Here is a 6,579-nt window from a genome sequence, read left to right as displayed (position 1 = left end):
TAAAAATTCTTCAGGACCTAGTAATAAGAAGAGTTTTCTTAGAACACAAAGAGGATCAAGCATAGAGAAAAACAAGTGATTAACTGAAATTAACCAAAACGAAAGTCTTCTGCTTTTCAAAACTTACCATCAAGAAAATGAAATTCTGGTACAGATAGGAGTTTTCGGAAATGAAAAGAGGTAAGCTATTGACTGGGAGAACATATTCTTCAGTCATACATCAGACAAAGAACTTGAATCCATAGAACTCTTCCAACTCAACAAGAAGACAACCCAATTTAAAATGGACAAAATATTTGGATAGCTATTTCACAAAAGAAGATATACACATGGTAAGTAAGCCTATGAAACAATGCTCAGTATTTTCAGTCAATAAGGAAGTGCAAATTAAAACCACACTGAGATGCTACAGAGCAGTTGAAATAGCTAAAATTCGAGACTGACAATACAAGGTCGGCGGGGATATACAGCCATTGGCACTCTCATACATTACTAGCAGGAATGTAAAATAGTACAACCACTTTAGAAAACAATTTGGCAGTATCTGAAAAAGTTAAACTTAAACCTACCATATGACCCAGAAATTCCACTTTCACATATTTACCCAAGAAAAACAAAAACTTATGTCCATACAAACCCTTATTCCAAACTGTCTCACTCCTTCCCAATCAAAGCCCTCATCTTCATGGAGCAGACCTAAAAATGCTGAAAACTGAACTTTCTCTGGAGCTCTCTTTCTCCTCTGCTTTTCTGCATTTTGACTGAAAGAAATGAGAGTTCCCATGTGCAGCCGGGAAGACCCTCTGGCTTTCACACTTCGCCTTACACTGGTGATTCCTCATCCTCAGACTGTCATTGTTTTTCTCCAAGGTGTTGATGGCCTCCAGGAATGGTCACCTGGTTCCAACATCCTTATAATGACTATCTCCAGCCCCCAGACTCCCAAGATGACCACCTGAGATGTCACACCTGCCATATGCTTTCTCCCACCGGCACCCAAACTCAGTCTACCACTGTTGAAAATCTCAACAATTGTTCCACAATTTGACACTGGGACTATCAGGGTACACTTAGACCAGTGACGTGGTCTTCATTGCCAGTAAGCCAGTGGATGATCAAAGGGAATTGAAGACTTACATATGATTTAATACAATTCAACATATACATAGCTAATATTTATTGAGTGTACATGTCAGAGCTTATTCTAAACACCATGTGTCTATGTGTGTGTACATACATAGACATATATACACACATATGCACATACATCAATATATACATATATATGTGTACTCATATACATTTATTTAACCCTTAGAGCAGCCCTCCGAGGAAGGCACCACACTTACACCATTACAGGTAAGGAGACGGAATACGGAGAGGTGAAGTGAACTTGCCCAACATTTCTAGAGGTCAGGGGAAGAACACCTTTAGGCTCCGGTTCATTTATCCTTCCCATATGTCTTTTCGGAGACTGTGGTCTTTGAGTAACCCATAAATGTGATCACTTTTCCATGTGTGTAACAGAGATTCTTGTTATGGCCTCCTTCACTGTGCAGAAGATTGGGGCAGTGTTTCAGCTGCAGTGAGTAGGTCTCGAGGATCATAATCCCAGCATCATGATCACACTCAACCATGTTTGCCTCAAATAAAGCCCTGGGGTTACAGGGTGTGGGTGGGCACCAGGGAAGCCCCCTACAGTGGGACTCGGTGGAACTCTGTGCGTGGGTTGCAGCCGGTGCGGAGGACCATGAAAGAGCAGCACGAACAGGAAGGGAGTTGGCTGTTCCCACACTTCCCTAGGCCCTGTCCTCGCTCTTGGATGATTGCACTCACAGCCCAGTGTCACCTACCACCAGCACACTGACAACTTCGGGACACATGCGTCCAGCTCCACCTGCGCTCCCAAATGCAGACCCAGCACTGGCTCGCCTGGTAAATGCCTTCACCCGTATGCACAAAGGAGATATAACATCTCCAAAACCATCTCACTGTGTCTTTCTTACCTAAAGACACTTCTTTGTGTCCCCATTTCTGGTTGTTGGAGCCATTATCTACCCACCGACCCCAAGAAAAAACACAGGATCACCCTGTCATTCTCTGACATTGCCGCCTTCTACTGGCTGACAAGCCCAGTAACCTTCCCGCAGGAGCAGAGCACGCAGGACAGTTGGCAGGAAGTCCTTTTCGCCTGTCTTCAAGGCTAGCTCACCCCATCTCTGTCTATCAGGAATTTCCTCTATAAATTATAAGCCCTGGAAAAATACTGATTTCTCCAGTCTCCTGTGCCAGTGAGAGGCACTGTTAATGAATGACAAGGACTCCAGATCCATAAATTAAATAAAAATGTATAAACTTGCCAGTTAACAACTTGAGCAAAAATGGCATCTAGTGGATTACAGATTGGCATTAGCAGTTGTTTCCAACATGGTTGATGAGAGAAATCAACTGAGGAATCTATTTTAAAAATCCAGTCTCCTGGAACGTGCCCCCGGGAAGGCAGCCAGCTTACAGACAGGACTCCCAGGTAAATATGAACTTCAGATAAACTGCGAATTGTGGTTTATTCTAAATATGTTCCATGTAATATTTGAGACATACTTTTATTTAATAAAATATTTGTTGCTTACCTGAAATTTAGATCTAGCTAAGAATCCTATGTTTTTATTTGCCAAATCTGGCAACTCTGACAGGCCTACAGAATCAAATATCTTTCGAGCCCTTGGGACGGGCTTAATCTAAAATTTCACACAAGTCTGACTGGTCATCATTGGAGACTAGTGGACCCTGATAAGAGGACAGCAGTTCTGTTCCAGCCCCTCTGCAGAGCTGCACAGCCTCCCTCAGAATCAGGGGACTCAGCCCCTCACACCCAATGGGACCAGGTGGTGTCATGGCTGGAGCTTCTCAGAGGGCCTAAATGCCAGGCAAGGCTGGCTCATGACGCACTCGTGGCTTTGGGAAGCACCATAATGTGTCAGAGTAAAAAATAAGCAAAACTGAAGTCCAGAGAACTCTGCTTATCTGCCACTTTCCCTACTTACCAGCTGTACAAGCTTGGAAAGCCACTTAAGCTCTGTGATCCTCATGCATTTGTTTTTTTCATTAAAGAAATATTTATTGGGTGCCCTTTATGTGCAAGGTCCTCTGCCAGGCCCTGGGGATTTAACAATGAATAAGGCAGTCATGGTTCTGCGCTCACAGAAGACACACATGTGTAACAGACAAGTAACTAAAAATGTGAAGGTCGTGAATGAAACAAACAGGGTGCTGCTTGGAGTATGAGGTGGGCGGGGGCATCTGGGCTGCATGGTCCCCCAGAAGCTGTCTCTGAAAAGGTAACAATTAAGCTGAGACCGGCAGGATGAAGAGAAGCCAGCCATCAGCGAGGCTGGATGTAGTAACCACGTCCTTTATTTTCTGTATTCTCATGTTTTTGATATATGGGGCCTTGCTGACCCAGAAGGGGCTGCCACTCCCAGTGTTAACCAGTTCCTAAAGATCAGAAACAGCTCAACCGTACACACCTTTCACGTGCAAAGCAGCCAATCCAGAGTCCATATCCCAACCCCTCCTTCATGGGGCTCTCCTGCAATGTTGCTGAGCTCACTTTGTTTCTAGGAGGGTCTCGCAGGTTCCTTGGGATTTTCTATAGAACTAATCATGTCATCTGCAAATGGAGACAGTTTTATTTCTTCTTTCAAATCTGCATGTCTTTTATATCCTTTTCTTGCATTATTGTACTGGCTAGAGCTTCCAGCACAATGCTGAATAAAAGTGGTGAGTACAGACATCCTTGCCTTTCCCCTGTCTTAGAAGGAAAGCACCATCAAACATAATGCTAACTGCAATTTTTTAAATAAATGCTCTTTATCAAATTGAGGATGTTCTCCCTCTATTCCTATTTTTTCTGAGACTTTTTAATCATAAGTGAATATTAGATTTTGGCAAATTCTTTTTTCCACGTCAACTTTAGTCTGTTACTCTGGTGAATTACACTGATGACTTTTTGAATATTAAATCATCATTGTACCCCTAGAAAAAAAATCTCACTTGAAATAGTGCAAATTTCTATAAATTGCTGAATTCTATTCTCTAAGATTTTGTACTCTGTCTGGTTTTGGTATGAGACCAGTCTGGTTTTGGTATTACTCACTTCACAAAGATGAACTAGTGTTCCCTTACATTTTCTGGAAAAGATTTTTGTATAGAATTGATGTCAATTCATCCTTAAACATTTGGTAGAAGTATCCATTGAAACTATCTGGGCTTGGAAATTTCCTTTTTAGGAGATATTTAATTACAAATTCAATTTTCTTTAAGTTACAACACTAATCAAAATAACTATTTCACATTGCCAGAGTTGCAGAACTTTGTGTTTTCTGATGAATTAGTTCATTTCATCTAAGTTGTCAAATTTGCATGTGTGGGGTTGTTCATAGTAACCCACATCATATTAATGTCTACAGGTCTGCAGTGATATATCAAGCTTCACTCCTGATATTTGTAATTTGTGTATTTATTCTTTTTTTCTTTGACAGTCTTTCTAGAGGTTTATCAATTTTATTGATCTCTTCAAAGAATCATTTTTGTTTCATTGATTTTTTTTCTATTGTTTTTCTGCTTTCAATCTCATTGATATCTGTTCTTTATTTTTCCTTCCTTCTGCTTACATTTTGAAGTTTTCAAACTTCTTGAGTTGGGGGTTTGGATTATTGATTTTCAATTTTCTCCTTTTCTAGTGCATGTGTTAAGAGATACAAACGTTGCTCTCAGCGCTGCCTTAGGTGTGCACCCACACATTTTGATATGTTGTGTTTTCATTTTCCCTCAGTTCAGTGTATTTTTTTAATTCCTTCAAGATTTCCTCTTTGTCCCATGGGATTTTTACAAGTATGCTGTTGCCTTTCCATGTGTTCAGAAATTTTCTGATCATTTTGCTGTATTGATTTCAAGTTTGATTCCATAGTGTTAGAGAATGAACTCTGTATGATTTCAATTCTTCTAAATTTGTTAAGGTTTGTTTTATGGTTCAGCATATGTTCTATGCTGCTATCTACTTTGTGGGCCTGAAAAGAATGTGTATTCTGCTGTTGTTACACAGAATATTCTATAAATGTTAACCATATACTGTTGGTTGAGGGAATTTTTGAGTTCTCTTATTTCCTTACTGATTTTATGTCTAGTTATTCTAGCAATTGTTGAGTGAGGGACACTGAAGTCTTCAACTATAATTGTAGGTTTGTCTATTTCTCCTTTCAGTTCCATCAGTTTTTTCTTCACATATTTTGCAACTCTTTTAGATGGCTGTCTTCTTGGTGTATTGACCCTTCATCATTAGTAATGTTCCTCTCTGCCTCTGGTAATTTTCTTTGCTCTGAAATCTACTTTATCACTTATTGATATAGCCATTCCTACTTTCTTTTTATTAATGTTTGTATAGATATAATTTTCCATTTTTTTGTTTTCAAACTGCCTGTGTCATTATGTTTGAAGTGAGTTTCCTACAGACAACATACAGTTGAGCCCTGCTATTTAATCCACTCTGTCAATCTCTGCTTTCTATTGCTGCATTAAGACTATTTATATTTAATATCATTAATGGTGTGTTAGGTCTTAAGGCTGCCACTTTATTTTTTTGTAGATCACAGAACTTTATTAAGATGGAATCACTGCAAATTACATAGAAGCTACTGGACTAAGCCAAAATCTATGAGGTTCATATGAACTTACAGTTATACAAATAAGAAACAAATGGCATATTCAAAACCATAAAGAAATATCCTGATGCCCAGGTGATGAAGGCTGGGGTGAATAAGTCCTCACATTTATTTCAAGTTGTTAAGGAGTTTGTGGGCAAAGCAATGGTCCCTTGCATGCAAGAAGTCAAAGAGCTCCTCTTGCAATCTTCTTCTGTATGTGATCGAGAGGCTACATGCTTGTCACAGAGCTCTAACTGCTCCCAGGCCTTTACACATTCCTCCAACTACTCATATTGCTCTCTCACTGTTGTTAGGGGATTCACTCATTCCTCCTCTTCTTCTTCCTCCTCCTTAGGATCTCAGGACCTGCTCGGCATCTTTTGCTCATCCTCCAGTCCCATGTCTGGCTATGGTTCCAGAGTCAACATGAGCAGCAACAGCGACACCTAATCCACTTCAGGATCAAAAAGGATTTGAATATTTTGTTTTGTTTTTTATTTCTCTGTTTTGTTTTACTTGCTTTACTGTGAGTTACTTGAAAGCTTTCAGAATTCTATTTTCCTTTATACTGTTTTTGAACATGTAGCTCTTTGAGTAGATTTTGTGTATGTGGCTGCTGTAGTATTACACCGTATATACAAAATATCACAGCCTAATGCTGTCATTATTTCATCAGTTCAAGTTACATATAAGCACCTATCTTTTTATAAGTCAATATACCCCTCTCTGTTTACAATTGTCTTGATTTGTTTGTGGTCACCCTACATAGGATGAATCCCTTTCAAAATTTGATTTAGATGTCAAGACTAATGATACTGTATTCACCCCAAGAGAAAATGGAATGGTTCATGACTCATATAATGAGGCTTTCTGAAAA

At 39.7% G+C, this 6,579-nt stretch overlaps 1 pseudogene; it reads right to left on the bottom strand.

Annotated features, from left to right (window-relative positions):
* Positions 1–5,828: 5,828 nt before the first annotated feature.
* Positions 5,829–6,103, bottom strand: LOC107130916 (cytochrome b-c1 complex subunit 6, mitochondrial pseudogene; annotated as a pseudogene).
* Positions 6,104–6,579: the final 476 nt, after the last annotated feature.

The sequence above is a fragment of the Macaca fascicularis genome, chromosome 9 (assembly GCF_037993035.2).
Source record: "Macaca fascicularis isolate 582-1 chromosome 9, T2T-MFA8v1.1".
NCBI lineage: Eukaryota > Metazoa > Chordata > Mammalia > Primates > Cercopithecidae > Macaca > Macaca fascicularis.
This window is presented reverse-complemented; position numbering and strand designations above follow the sequence as displayed.